This window comes from Gopherus evgoodei, chromosome 2 (assembly GCF_007399415.2).
Source record: "Gopherus evgoodei ecotype Sinaloan lineage chromosome 2, rGopEvg1_v1.p, whole genome shotgun sequence".
Lineage (NCBI taxonomy): Eukaryota > Metazoa > Chordata > Testudines > Testudinidae > Gopherus > Gopherus evgoodei.
Window position 1 is genome coordinate 154,544,016 of NC_044323.1, and position 15,962 is coordinate 154,559,977.

The 15,962-nt window shown below is 42.6% G+C and overlaps 1 protein-coding gene across 2 annotated transcripts in view; it reads left to right on the top strand.

Annotated features, from left to right (window-relative positions):
• Positions 1–15,962, top strand: part of LRRTM4 (leucine rich repeat transmembrane neuronal 4) — a 445,641-nt gene that overhangs the window by 75,006 nt on the left and 354,673 nt on the right. The gene's annotated exons all lie outside the window — the stretch shown is intronic.

Sequence of the window (15,962 nt, forward strand, 5' to 3'; positions counted from 1 at the left end):
GCTTCAGCAGGAGCGGAGCGAAGCTGCAAGCCCTGGCAGGTGTGCCCGGCTCTCAAACTTCTGAAGATTATTGCATGCGGCTCAGAGGGTCAGTCAGTTTGGCCACCCCAATATGATATATGATATATATATGAAATATAAAATATTATATAATATAATACAAGAAGGATATACTTTACAAGCTGGACTCTGTAACAAGGGCATGACTCAGAAGAGAGATGGAAGAACAGATCGGGTCCATTGGGTTGCTCACATGGTACAAAGGGTTTGGATATTGGCAGGCTGAGAGTTCCCTGGTTGGAGAGAGCTCTCAGCTGATCTCAGGTTGGCTGAGCCAGCTCCTACATGATTCCTCACCCCAGACTTGATGTAAGGGATGTGTTGAGGTTGAAGTGAGCCAAGGAAGGGAGAGATCATGGCAGGTGCTGCTGCACTTGGGCTGTTCTTAGCTGGCATATGTGCCCTTGGAGGCAGTTGCCAGTTCCTGTAGGTTCTTGGAGGAGAGGAAGGTGATCAGGAACAGTCAACATGGATTCACCAAAGGCAAATCATGCCTGTCCAACCTGATTGCCTTCTATGATGAGGTAACTATCTCTGTGGATATAGGGAAAACATGGACATGATTATCTTGACTTTAGCAAAGCTTTTGATACAGTCTCCCACAGTATTCTTGCCAGCAAGTTAAAGTAGTATGGATTGAATGAGTGGATAGAAAGCTGGCTTGATTGTCAGTCTCAACGGGTAGTGATCAACGGCTTGATGTCTAGTTGGCTGCCGGTATCAAGTGGAGTGCCCCAGGAGTTGGTCCTGGGGCCAGTTTTGTTCAACATCTTTATTAATGATCTGCATGAAGGGATGGATTGCACCCTCAGCAAGTTTACAGATGGCACTCATCTGAGGGAGGTAGATACACTGGAGGGTAGGGATAGGGTCCAGAGTGACCTAGACAAATTGGAGGATTGGGTCAAAAGAAATCGGATGAGGTTCAACAAGGACAAGTGCAGAGTCCTGCACTTGGGACGGAAGAATCCCATGCACTGCTACTGGCTGGGGACCGAATGGCTAAGCAGCAGTTCTGCAGAATAGGACCTGGGGATTACAGTGAACAAGAAGCTGGATATGAGTCAGCAGTGTGCCCTTGTTGCCAAGAAGGCTAACGACATATTGGATTGCATTAGTAAAAGTATTGCCAGCAGATCTAGGGAAGGTGATTATTTCCCTCTGTTCGGCACTGGTGAGGTCACATCTGGAGTACTGCGTCCAGTTTTGGGCCCCCCCACTACAGAAAGGATGTGGACAAATTGGAGAGTGTCAGCTGAGGGCACACAAAAATGATCAAGGGCTGGCCCACATGACTTATGAGGAGAGGTTGAGGGCACTGGATTGTTTAGTCTGCAGAAGAGAAAGAATGAGGGGGGATTTGATAGCTGCTTTTCAACTACCTGAAAAGGGGTGCCAAAGAGGAGGGATCAAGACTGTTCTCAGTGGTACCAGATGACAGAACAAGGAGCAATGGTCTCAAGTTGCAGTGGGGGAGGTTTAGGTGGATATTAGGAAAAACTTTTTCACTAGGATGGTGGTGAAGCACTGGAATGGGGTTACCTAGGGAGGTGGTGGGAATCTCCTTCCGTAGAGGTTTTTAAGGCCCGGCTTGCCAAAGCCCTGGCTAGCTTGATTTAGTTGGGGTTGGTCCTGCTTTGAGCAGGTGGTTGGACTAGATGACCTCCTGAGGTCTCTTCCAACCCTAACCTTCTGTGATTCTATGATTGCTGTAACCTATTCCAACACTGGTGCTGGAGATGCACAGGGCAGAGAATCAGGAAGCTTAGCCACTTCCCACAGAACCCAAACCACTGCTTGTTTCAAGCAAATCTTGGCTTGAAAGGAATCCAGTCAGGAAACTTAATTTCCTGGCACCAGTCATATTTTGTGAGGCTTAATATCCCTGTCACGTGACAGGGATGGTTTTCTACTGACTTCAGTGGCTGCCACTGCAGATTCAAACCTGGTTATTAAACATGTGTGCCCTAGTTACTCAGGTAGACCAGAAAAAGGAAAGAGAGAAAAAATGGACATTGCACAACTAAATGTATGGAGTGAATTTTCAAAGTCAAAGCTGCTTTTGAAAAGTCAAGAGGGTCAGAGAGAAAGGATGGGCCCATGATTAGGGTAATAGCCTGGGATTTAGAACCTGCTTCCTCTCCCACATTCCTTCAGTAAAATAGGAGAATAGTACTGCCCTACTTCAGATTGAAATTGTGAAGGTAAATTTGTGAAAGATTGTGAGGTGCTCAGGTATCATGGTGATGGAGAGCTATGCAAGTATCTAAGATAGTCTGTAGAGAGTAGTCAGGAATGTTGGAGTGAATCTAAAATAGGAAATAGAGCTGAAAATCCTCCTGGATTTAATTACTTTTTCAGGGATAGGAAGATATTAGTCATGCAAATTTAAATTATTATTTAAAATTAAAATCCTGGTGTTTTTCAGAAAAGAGGGGATAAGTTTTGTATAAATCTAGTTTCAAGGGGCAAAATCCACTCCAGGACATGCAGATGTAATGTCTCATGCCTCAGGATGCTAATTGAAACACTGTATATCATTGCCGCTGTTTTATGTAATATTACCTACTTTTTCTACCGTTATAATAGAGGGGGTAAATATAACAATCCTTAGACAGACTTTTTGCAGAAATCTACTAAATACCAGCCTCCAGTTAGCTGGGATGGACTTTCCATATGTTCTAACTGAGGCAGGCTTTTGGAAATGGGAGGAGATCGTTAGCAAGGATTTATCATAGAGACGTTGGTGTGTTAACTATGAATACTGAAAGGGATTTGAATACCGTGGTGTCAAACATAGCAGTTTCATTTCACAGAGGTTCCTTTGAACATTTCCTTTGGCTGTAATTTGTGTGGTATAATGCAGGGTAAGTGAAAGCAACAGCCCCCTAGGGCTTGAGTCACAGAAGATAAAACTCAAAGCCATCATTTTCATATGTAGATGCCTAAAGTTAGTCACCTAAATGAATGTCTGATTTTTCAAATGTGTTGAGTATCTGCCACTCCCTCTAATGCAGTGGGTGTTCAGCACATCTGAAAATCAGTGTACTTGTTTAGGTGCTTAAATAGGGAGTCAGGACATATTTGTATAAGTATTTATATGCCTAAAGATGCAAGTAGGACCCTGTTGGGATTTTGCCATGGATATTAGGTGCCTAGCTGCTTTTGAAAATCCCACTAGCTAGGCAACTATCTGCATCTTTGGGCACCTAAATATCTTTAAAATTCTTGCCCTAAGGAGTCAAATTACTTTAAAAAAAATGTAATTGCAGTTTCTGATCTTCTAACGTAGATTCTTACCAATAACCTAGTGAGGTAGGTATGTATAATAGCGCCGGTTGAACATATGATCTACAGGTTTGCTCAGCCCTGTGCTGATTGGCTGCAACAACTTCCTGACTCCTTTCTGTCTTGTCTACCTAGACTATAAAAAGGGGCAACAGAGACACAGCAGCAAGCGTCCCAGCCTGCGTTGACAGACTTGGGCTAGTAGGTCTCATGCTAGTGCTCTGAAGACAGCACTTGAAAGTTGCAGCTCAGCCTGGGCTTCAGAGCCTGACCTGCAAATTCAAAGTGCTTTTTACACAGCTATTTTTAGAGTGCTAGTATCAATACTCCTAGCCCAAGTCTGTCAGCGAGGTTGGGAGGCACGTTGTTGCAGGTTAGGAGGCATAAACAGACAGACTGAATTACTTGCTCTGGATTTGGCGGTGGAGTCAAAATTAGGACCTAAACTCCTGATTCCCATATGTATTCTCTGAACCCCAAAGGAAGGCTGCTATACTTAAAATCTATGTGAAATCAGTGTCCGCTTCTCTTACTTGCTGCGTGTTAAAACCCAGATTGATTGCTCAGATAGCATTGTATTTCCCCATTCTGAAGTTGGGAAGGAAGAGCTCAGTGGTTTGAGCATTGGCCTACAAAACTCAGGATTGTGAGTTCAGCTCCTTGACTGGACCACTTAGGATCTGGGGCAAAATCAGTACTTGGTCCTGCTAGTAAAGGCAGGGGGCTGAGCTCAATGACTTTTCAGGGTCCCTTTCAGTTCTCTGAGATAGATATATTTCCATATATTATTAAGCCTGAAGCCTCAGAACATTGTCTGTTTCTATCTTCAAAACACTGTGAGAATTTAGGGTATTGCTACAGCAGCTCTTTTGGGTTTAATATTTTTTTTATCCAGCTGCTTCCACCATGTCACCAAATGCTCTGAAGAGACGAGGGTAATTGATATAACGATATTTGAGTTAGGAGATTTTGAAGAAGTTCTGTGTTTCACTGGATCCTTCGGTCTTTCTGAAATATTAAGATATTTTGCTCAAACATTTTAGAAAGGTTTTGAACACATTTTTCCCTTTGTCCCCAGGGGAAATTAATTTGAATGCTTCAAGAACAGGTTTATCCTTCTATATATGTTCCCTCCCCCATGACAGAATACAATCTGATTTTTCAGGCTAGCTCTTAAGAGAGGTCTGCCAAGACTTTCTCTTTTCTTTCAATGGTGCATTGAAAGTGAAAATGAGCCAGGAACATGTCCTCTAGGGAGGCCATAATCATACTATACAGGTCAAGAGTTTAAGCACTTCTAAATTCAAGGATTAATTGGTACACAGAGTCATAGACCTACTTAAATTGGCAACATTTATTGATGAAAACTGTCAGACTTCCCCCAGCTTGAGTTCCAGGTCTGCCTTTTGTTTACCAGGGACCACACTTTTTTCTGGAATAGTTTGAAGAGTGGGATTTCTTTTTTAATGAAATCTTGATGTACCCTCTAACAAAAATTTGAAATTAAAATTTTTCAACAAGCTCAATGAGTGTTCGAAAAACAGGATATATTTTAATGAAAACTCATCACTTGATTTTGTCAAAATTCAACAAAAAGTTTGTTGAAAATCGAAATTCAGAGAATTTCAACTAGTGGTAGCCTGGAACTCTTACAGTGGGCAGAGACATTTAGTGGACGCATAATAAAATGTGAGTATATTCCTGCCTCAGTTTATTGACAGATATCCTCTCTATGTAAAAGTCTGACTTCTAGCATGTAGAGTGAATGGTTACACCTCCTGCACAACTGTGACAGAGCTGCTTGGTTTTTGATGTGTTTAAAAGCTTAACAGATGTCTAGTGAAACTTTTGCTTAAGGTTTGCAAACATTTTGAGCAAACTTGGGCCCAATTAAACCATCTTGCCTTAGGATATTTGGGTATTAGTTGGACATTCTAAGATGCCAAGAGTTGTTTTTGAGAAGTAATGGGTTAATTTTTTCAAAACAGAGTGGGAGGGATTTTGTTTAGGGCGTGGAACTAGGAGCCATGTAGAGAGGGCAGGGTTCTGCTTTCTCAACCAATCAAGACAAATTCTAGGAAGGAGGGCAGGGCAGCATATAATCTCTCTTCCCTCACTGTAATCGGGAGAGACACTAACAGGAGGAGGATACCCGCTAACTTCTCTTAGGTCAGGGAGAATGAGGCTGGAATGTTTTTACTCTGCCCCTGAACTGTAGAGGAACATCTGGAAACCCACCAGAGATACCTGGGGAGAAAAAGGACATTGGAGGGTTGTGATTGGGGATTTTCGCCCAATTTTTGTTTGTTTGAGAGGCATCACAGCCAGCTAGTCAGGATGGAGCTGCATGGATCTAATTTAAAGAGCCACAGCAATAGTCTCCTACTGTGGGTAATGTAACAAACCAGCGGAGCAACAATTGCAAATATTGTGAGCGGTACAAACAAATAAGAAATCTGTATTTCACTTTGGACAGAATATCCTGAAGTTAAGATTCACTTTTTTTCATGAGTATTTGTGCTATTAAAGCACGAGTGTGCAAATATAGGTGGCAAGTGATTGTGAACCATGACTGAATCAAAATTTGCTTTTGAATTTGTATGGGAAAAAATGGTGCCCACCCTTCATCTCTCCTTATGACTGCATCTCAGTGGAGAATGTTTTACAAAGGATAGAGGATATTTATTATCATGTTGCCTGCATGAATCATTATTTTTTAAACATATGACAATATATTGGTTCATATATTCACAATTATTTGAGCTTTAGGCACTTGGTGTGACAGCTGTATTGACAAGTGACCACATAATGCAGCAGTTAATAAAGGTCTAAATGTTTAATGACATCAGACTTGCTAATTTGGGAGTCTCTCATGGAAATGAATATTTATTAGGCACTGACTGTTTATCATTCATTTTGCAGACATGATTTGCAGACAAGATCACCAGATTTAGAGGGCAAGATGAAGGCAATATTATTCTGCACAATAAACAAGTGGAGTGGGAAGGTTTGGTATCGCTGAGGGAGGAATGGATATAAATTATAAAACCACAGTACAGGATATGACGGGAAGCCCCTTTCCGGGGGCGAGGAGTAGGAGAGGGAAACAGTGCTGAGAATAAAAGTATTAAATAAAGAGACAGCAAACTCAGCCGTATACATTCAAACCTAACCATAGGGATTGCAGATTATTTCCTCCTGTTCAGGCTACTTTGTGCCATCCACTGAACTAGCCATGATTATTCAGCTAAGAATTCTGCCAACACGGATGAGCTACCTGCTGGCACAGAGAGTCATTGCTGGCTCCTATAACAGCTGCCTTCTCCTCACACACTGGTGTAGGTGAGAGGAGTATATCTGTGATACAGCAATTCAAACTGGCATGTAGTCTCACAGAGAATATAGCCTGTTCAGTTAGAGCAGCCTCTAAAGTGCTCTGAATTTCCCCAATGGATCAGGTATAAATTCAGCCTGGGAATCAGAGAGGCCTCATTTGCCTCTCCTGGACTTGTGTATTAAGCTTCTCATCTTATCTGGCCCAGTGATGTCTTTAAATGGAGGGGAAAGAGGGAGAAATCAGTGCAAGCACCCCTAAATTTTGAGGGGTTCAGAATACAGAATCAGATTATCTAGCTCTACAATGAGTCAAACTAAAACAATAGATTGGAACAGTCTGAATTTCACTGGAGAGTTTCAATATCTCGGTCTCATCCAATCTAGGTATTTATACTGCGCTCATCACTTGATATCTGAAATGCCTTAGGCCCCCTCTTTAATTAAGACTGTGTACTGAAAGTGAACTTCCCCAGTGTTCAACCATATTATGTTAATTAGCTTGAGACTGGGAATATGATTAGTGCTATGTCATGATGAACCTCAAAACAGACTGGATTTTTGAATATTGTTGTCATGGTTTTTTGCACAGTGCATAGTTTCTTGGGCAACAAATCTCAAAAATCCAGTCTCTTTTGAGGTTCATCATGGACCTAATTCTATCAGTGTTATAGAGGGTGGACAATTATTAATTTTACGCTGTATATGCTTATAGAGAGTAAAACAGATTTATTGGGGTTTGGATCCCACTGAGAACTGAGTGTCTGGGTCCTGGAGATAGGTAAGCTGCTGAGTGCTTTTCAGTTACAGCTTGCAGCTTTGGGGGTGTGGTTCAGACCCTTGGTCTGTGTTGCAGCAGGCTAGCATGTCTGGCTCAACAAGGCAGGGTTCTGGAGTCCCAAACTGGCAGGGAAAATGGGCTCAGAGGTAATTTCAGCATGTCAGCTGACAGTCCCAAGAGAGTCTCTGTGACCAAACCCCGATGCCAGTAGCCTCTTCTGAAAATCAGGCCTGCGGTGTGTCAGATTGGGGATCTGAAAATTAATAAACCCAAATCAGCTTTTGGAAAACATGTACTGGTTTTGTAACCATTTCTATTTTTTCCCAACCAGCTTTCCTGACCAGCTGTACATCAGCTTTCTGACTCTCTCCTCTAGTTATCTCTGACAGTGCTTAAGGAAGAGTCAGCCCTGATTAATATGGGTCTTCATGGAGAAATAGGGCTAACTTGTTTGAAGAAAAGGAGCCCTGTTTCCCATATGAACCTGTGTGCGATCGCATCACCTACATTTGTGCATGTGGTTACTACAAAGTGCATTCATTTTGGTGTTTGCATGCAGAAAGGGGACATGTAGATGCCCACGTCAGTTACCTGCATATGTTAATACCAAGTTTAGGTGTGAAATCATATTAAGGCCCAAAATCCTGCACTTAGATTTTTATGTTTGCATTGAGCCCTTTTGGAATCAATGAGGCTCTGTGTGGTTGTGAATAAAGATACAATTGCAAGATCTGGGCCTGACTGTGCACAGAAATGACATACAGAATGGTAAATAGCCTTAGGCTTCTGGACCTTTGAAAATCTGGCCCTTATAGAAGTATTCAGGGTCTTCACTCAAAAAGAATGTTGGGACCATTTAAAAATAAAAGAAGAAAGATAGCTTCTAAGGTGAATCTGCCACTTACTGTAGCCATGTTACTGCAATATACAGAATGCTGTGTGAAAAAAAAGTGCTCACAAATGTTCCATTTAATATGTTCTATTTCATAACTGCTTTCACATTCCTGATTTAAAAAAAAACAACCACTCTTTGCTGACTGCAAAGAGAAGCATGGAGTGGGAGAGAGAATGAAAGCAAAGTGGCTTGTTAGAGATAGAATTAGCATAATCAGGCAAAGCACAATAAAACACTTTGCAGTGACAGCTCTTCTGCATAATACTGTCTCACTGAGGTGTTACTTAATACATATTGCAATGGGGGGGCAGGGAGGCAGGGGCCCCATTAAAATGGGGGAGTCTGTGCTGCTGTAATTAAGATTCTGTTGGCATTCCATTATCAACCCTATTTTAGGAGTATAACATGTTGGGAAACTTTAATGGTGAGAAGAAATTTAAAGTGAAATGCCTTGATATTGTAACAAAGGTTTTTTTGTTTTGTTTTGTGTATTTTGGTGTGTGAAAATCTGCTTTTCAAGACAACAGCCTAAAAAGAAATAAGTTCAAGTAGCTCTTCCACATACTTCATAAGTGGAAATGCATGTTATTATTCAATAATATGGACTGTGCTTTCAGGATTTTTTTTTAATAGTTAGATATAAAGCATTTGAGACCTCAATCCAGCAAGGTATTTAAACACTTCAGTGGGCTTTAAATTTAAGGATTGGTTTAAGGACTCAATTCAGCAAGTTGCTTAAGCATGTGCCTACTCTAAGGCAGTCTTTGGTGAAGTCAGTGGGGCTACTCCTATGCTTAAAGTTAGGCATGTGTTTAAGTGCCTTCTATTCAGTATAGGTTCTTATACCACGCTCATCACTGTAGTGTTGGGGAATAGAGATTTCAAAAGGTCTCTTACCTCTTAGGTGGGCCCGGGGTGTGGGAGGAAGCCGTCCGCGGTCCTTCAGTCCGGTGGGGGGTCATCCGTGGAATCCGAGTCACGGCACCAAATTGTTGGGGAAAAGACCACCACCCATTCGATTTTGGTCAGACAGGTTGAGGCACCTTTATTGCTATAACAAGAGTACAAGTATGCATACAGGGAGAGAGAGCGAAAATCCCATGCAAGGGATAAGCTGCTTTTCCCTTCACAAATTTTACCAAGGTTATAAAGGTTAAAACCGCAAAACATCATATTGATTACACAAGTTATTTGCCTTTCTTTGGTAATTAATATTGCAGATCAGCAGGTTATTTACTGTAAGTTCAGTTTGGGGTATTTCCAGTTATTGTCTTTTTTTTTTGCAATTACATTGACTGTCTTATGACCCCTTGATTGCGAATACGTATTGCAAAAGCTATTGGAATATTGCATATATCATGCATTCTGGCAGTGATTGAGCTGGTTATTTGATAACCCCGCCTTGCAGTTACCATAAGCAAGCAGTAATTATCATGCTATATTTTGCTTGAAGCTGGGCTGGCACTTAAGTGACCCTTTGTCCCCCCGCCCAGTTCCTCTTTTGTCAGTGTTCTATACCCTGTTTCTTCATATCTAGTTTCCTCTCCACCCAGTGCCTGGTATACTGATATTTTACATTATTTAGCTTGCATTAATTTTAGCTAAAGCCTGAGGCCTGGATATATAGACTTGTAAAACAAAGCGAAAAGCATTTAATTGTTACAATATTATATGTTAAAATTATAGAGGCTTATATCGATATCAGGGCTCTGCAGCAGGGACTGACAGTTTACTATTTTAATCAAGGCCCTGGTACAGTATCTGACCAGTGACAGCAACCTCCAAAAGGCTTTGGTGGCAAGACAAGATCCCATATAAACAGTTGCAAATCTCTATCCAACGAGACGGGGGGGGCGGGGTTTGTTCCCTTACATTCCCTTCTTTTGATGCCTTTTATGGCATCAAACTTTTAAACATGGGTTATTAAGGTCTCAGCGTTGGTGTCCCTAAAGTGTTGATTTTTGAAATAAGAAGGATGATTATTATTATTTTTTTATAAATTGGGGAAACTAGGGCTAATGATTGTGGGGGGATGTTGGGTAAAATTCGGGCAGAGGCAATAGGTTCTATAGCAGCAGAAACAAAGACACATAGAGAATAATAGTTCTCCCCCCAACAGAGCCCACAGGAGATACCCATGAGCATGGGATGGCTGGAGGACCTTTGTAATTAGGCAAAGGACATATGTTTTCACACAAAGAGTAGTGAGTCTATGGGCAGTCTGGAAAGTATTTAGCTTGGCTTGACCCATGTTTTTGAGGATATGGAACTGGTTTTGTAATTGGGAGATTTTTTGGATCTCCGGTAAAAGAGATAGTAACGTATAAAATTGATTTGGTACTATAGATGCCCAGTTAAAGGCAATCTGAAATTGTAAGGAAACCTGGTATGATTTATCTGTGGGCCAGTGTATAGCGTGAGTGCCTGAAGCCATGACCAGATTGAAAGCTACATCCTGCAAAATAGAGGAATTAACATAGACACAGCTATTATTGGCCTGAATGAGGGTTCGGGAGGCGAGGGTCATTATGCGTCCCTTGCCTTTCCAACATACATGTTGTTGCACAGTGACAATTATTTTTTTAGGCTTGAGCTTTTGTATGCATTGGAGCTGGGGAGGTTCTAAAGGCCAAAAAGTGTACAGGTTACCGAGCCCCATTTAAAGATCAGGCATTATTTCCGTGGCACCGATAAGTAATTGGTTAGGGCCGTGGGGTGGTTTTATTTTCCATACTTCCGGTGGACCACCCAGTCTGACATACAACCTCCCCAAGAGCCTGGGAGGATACTGTACGTGGGGGCCTACACTCCTTTCACAGGGCCATGAGCCTGGAAGGAACACTGTGAGCGCCAGCAATTCCACCCTGAAAACTTTTAAGTGTGTCTCCATGACCATAAATTAGGTGGCATGCCCGAGGCATTTGTGAGGGCAGTGGGCCAGGTTTGGTGCTTGAGGTCGTCTTGAATGGAGGCTAGCTGAACATTTAGGAAATCCTGTACCTTGGAGCAAGCATGGTCCCACTGCAATGCCTTCTCAGCCTTCGTAGCGCGAATAACCATCTGCTTGAGCAAATCCTGGGTAAAGACACTCAGGGTGGAGATCACATGTAATTTACCTACCCCAGCCCGGACCCCAATTACCTGCGCCCCGGAAATAAGTTCTGCGGCCCTTTTTTTATGCTGTTGGGCCTTATAGATATTTTAAGCGGAGGCAGCACTGTTAGCCGCTTTCCATAGGGTATCTGTAATACCTATTTTTTTTTTGGAGAGGAGTGGCTCCAAGCCTGTTGCTGTAGTAATCTGAGGTCAGCTCCTTGGGAACAATTAGGGTGGGTGGCAGCAATTTGGAAGTGAGTTAAGGGTAAGGAAAACCTAATAGTTCCCAAAGTAGCATTAAGTATGGTTCATTTAAACCCTGCAGAATCCCCTTTACTTGTAGCTTCGTACCATAACTGCTGGCTGAACACTTGAATGCCCTGCTTGGATGCAGTTATATTGGTTGTATGTGCGGGGGTATATTGAATTAGGGTGCAGGTTATATTTTTAGTCAGGGGAAGGGTTTCTTTACAACCGAAGGACACTGTAGAAGGGCAAAATCTTTGGGTATTTGTGACAAATTTGGTTACTTGGGTAATTAAGAAACAAAAAGGACCTCGTTTATTAAGGGTGGAACATAGGCCAAGGATTAGCATTTAATCCACATCTTTTCGCCAATTATGTACAAAGTAAAGGGACTTAACGGGTTGATCATGGGGGTTAGTAGTTATGTTTACAAAGCTGATATACACGGCTTCAAAAGTTTTCCATTCGACCACTCGTTTATAAATGAGGCCTTGGACTGAAAAAATAACCTAGTTGAGCAATAAGAAAACAGATCGCCAGAAGGGGATGGCCTGGGCCATTATAAAATGCTAGAGGTAATGCCTATGCTAAAATCGGAATGGGGCTGAGGCACAGAAGTGCTGTTTGGGATGTCCTTTTGGGTCGGGACTGGGGCACGGGAATGATGGGGCAGGGCAGGGGAGTAGTCGGAGGAGAGGGGCTAGGTTTATTTAATAATTCAGGGAGCACTTGACACAGATATGGTACCTGGCCATACTTACAGGTAGCCACTTGGGGAATGAAACCCAAAACCCAATTTGTCCCACATTTCCAGGAGTACACCCCACAAGTCCCTCCTTGCCAGGTAACAATGTTTTGTCTTTTATACCACTGCCAACTTTTAACATTCTTAACAGTCAGGGACTTCCTTCCAGGTTGCTTCGCCACTGATCGCACAGTTCTTTTCCATTTCGGGGTTGAGAATGGTCTTGTTTCACGTGATGGGAGGTCTAGGGGCACTTCAGGGTGGCTCGCAGGTGTAGGATGGAGTGGTATTACGGGAGTACCAGTTCTTCCGGGCATCCAGAGACACTTAAAGGAATCGTGAAAGTTTAAAAATAACAAAAGAAGCAAGTTTAAAAGTAACAAAAGAAACATGGTTACACAAATAAAACAAAGGGAGAGCATTAACCCGCTTCGTGCCATGGCAGATTTTTGGACCAATCACAGCAAGAACAGTTTAACAGTAGTCCTACAACCTTTTCCCTCTAGTTTTTTTTTTCTGGTTTTGAGATATTTTAGTTCCTTTTTTTTTTTTTCTGTTTCTGAGATTATATCTTAGTTCCTTTTTTTGGCGTGTTAGGTGTTGCAGAGGGCTTAGATGGATGATGAGTCTCTTCAACACCTGGTGCCTGATTCGCAGGGCTGCAGGGTATGCTGGTGGGGTTCAAAGGCGGTGAGATCCTTTTACACCGAGAAGCCTTGGCACTTCACCGTGGTATGGGTGATTAACAAAACCTGATATGGACCCTTTCACCTAGGTTTCAGGGGACGCTTGCGCAGGTGGACCTTGAAATAAATCCAGTCTCCAGGCTGTAAGGGATGGCACACAGTTTCTGCCGGATCAGGCATTGGACCTGTGAGTGAACAAACCTGACATGGTGAATTAGTGATCTGCAATAATTTAAAACAGTTTCATTATTTAACTGCAAGTTCACTTGACTGGGGAGCAGAGGTGGGGAAACAGGCATTTTTATGGGCCATGAGAATTTCATGTGGGGATAAGCCATGTATTTGAGTATTTACAAAAGGTCCCCATGGAGTGGGGTGAGCTGCCGGTTTAGTCCGAACTGACTTTTCGCTGTTGTGTGCCAGACAAATAGGGCAAGAATTACAATATTGTTGAGCCATGATCGAAATTTTTTGGGGGGCATACCAATGCCATACCACTGATGCAATCATACCTTCTTTGCTCACGCGGGCCAAACCATGGGCCATGTGAGCAAGGTAGGAGAGCAAAGCCTGGGGTGCAGCCAGGCAACCATTTGGAGTACACCACAAGGCATCCTCAGGGTGTGGAGAACACCCATTTTGTCTCCAACCGTTGTTCTTCTTCTCAGACGCTGATTCTTGCAAAAGCACCAGGTCACGAGTGGACGCAGCTGGAGAAAGAGGTTGCAGCATACAAAGACAAAAATTATAGAGGAAGCTGGAGACCCAGAAAGGGCCGCTTGCCTGGCAGCAGTGTCTGCTAGGACATTTTTGCACATAACATTATTGCAGGGCTTTTGATGGGCAGAACATTTAACAACAACAATTGCAGACTAAAGCTAAAGGGCAGATAAAAGGGCATTAACCTAAGGGTCATGACTAATGGGTGCTTCTTCAGAGGTAAGAAATCCTTTATATTTTCAGAGCTGCCCATAATTATGCACCACCCCGAAGGCATATCTGGAATCCATATAGATGGTAACAGACTTGCCCTCAGCTATGGAGCAGGCCCTGGTAAGGGCGACCAGTTCCGCCACCTGGGCAGAGCTGGTCTTTGGAAGACAGTAGGCTTCCACCGGGCCGTGGGTGGCACAAACTGCATAGCCAGCTACAAGCTGGCCCGAGGGTTTTCCTAAGAGATAAGCCATTCACATAAAATAACTCAGAAATCTGAAGCGGAGTGTCCTCCAAATTAAGCCTGGGAGAAGAGAGCCCAGCAGTTACTGTTAGACAGTCATGGGGTTCACTATCCCCCCCACGGGAAACAGAAAGGCCAGGTTAAGCATAGGGCACCTAGTTAAGGTAACATTAGATGCATTTAAAAGAAGCATCTCGTATTTAGTGAGCCTGGAGTTAGAGAGATGTTGAATTTTCCCCTTAGTGAGGAGAGCAATAACAGCATGGGGAACCGCAATAATCAAGGGGCTGCCCAGCACAAGGGTAGCGGAAGATTCTACAAGGGCCACCACAGCAGCCACAGATCTAAGACAAGGAGGGAAGCCATCAGCTACTGGGTCCAAAGAGGAACTAAAATATGCAACGGGTCTCTGCTTATTTCCGTGGGTTTGCATGAGGACCTCTAGGGCCATTTCCTCCTTTTCATGACAATAGAGAGTAAAGGGTTTTGGTTTTTTTTCTTTTTAATAAGCAGGGAGGCCCAAGGCTAATGCTCGGGCCAGAACATGCTTAACCGGAGTGAAAGCCTCATTGGCCTCTGATGTTCAAGGGATGGGGGTCTGTGACCTTGTCCAAGGTCAAGTCTTGCAATTACAACATTTAAACATTTGAATAAATCATTTTTACAAATATTTTTGCTGATGTAGGTAAAACTGAGGAATTACTCAAATTACTCCCCATATTTTCCTGTATTTGTTTTATAGCCAGGCTAAGTTTTAATGGCTTTTACCTTTTTAACTTCTGCGTTGGAATACATGTTGGTCTAAAATAGAAAACACAATCCATTTTGGCTTCCCTTTGGCAACATGACTGTTGATTACATAGAGCCACCTTAAGGCTTAGTGTGGGGTACTTACTACAGTTTTTATCTATTTGTTACCAAAACAGATGTAAGTTTTTTTTTTTTTTTAACCATTCTTTTGGTCTTGACTGCCCTAATTGCAGCCACAACTTTGGATTTTTTTTTTGTTTAGTTTTGTGTTTTGGTAAAAGTATATTGGTACTTAGTTTTACTGCTTAATTTTGTTTAATAACTACAGAGTTAACTTTTAACTTTTAAAAGCAGCAAAGAATCCTGTGGCACCTTATAGACTAACAGACGTTTTGGAGCATGAGCTTTCGTGGGTGAATACCCACTTCCTCAGATGCATGTAATGGAAATATCCAGGGGCAGGTATATATATGTGTGCTAGCAAGCAAGCTAGAGATAACGAGGTCAGTTCAATCAGGGAGGATGAGGCCCTGTTCTAGCAGTTGAGGTGTGAAAACCAAGAGAGGAGAAACTGGTTCTGTAATTGGCAAGCCATTCACAGTCTTTGTTCAATCCTGAGCTGATGGTGTCAAATTTGCAGATGAACTGAAGCTCAGCAGAACTTCAAAACTTTCCCAGGACGAGGAAAACACTTAGGAGGTCGTGAGGGACAGTTTTTTATAAGATGGCCTTTCTGCTTACAGTAGGCGCAGCATTTTTTTTTACGAGGGTATTTATCCTTTCAGTGTCCTACTTGCCCGCACGAAAAGCAGGCACCGGGTTTAGGTGGGAGGCTTACCAGGGGCTTACCCTTTTCGTCCTCGGTACCTGTCTCTGTTTGGGCAACCTTTTACTAGTGTTCTGCA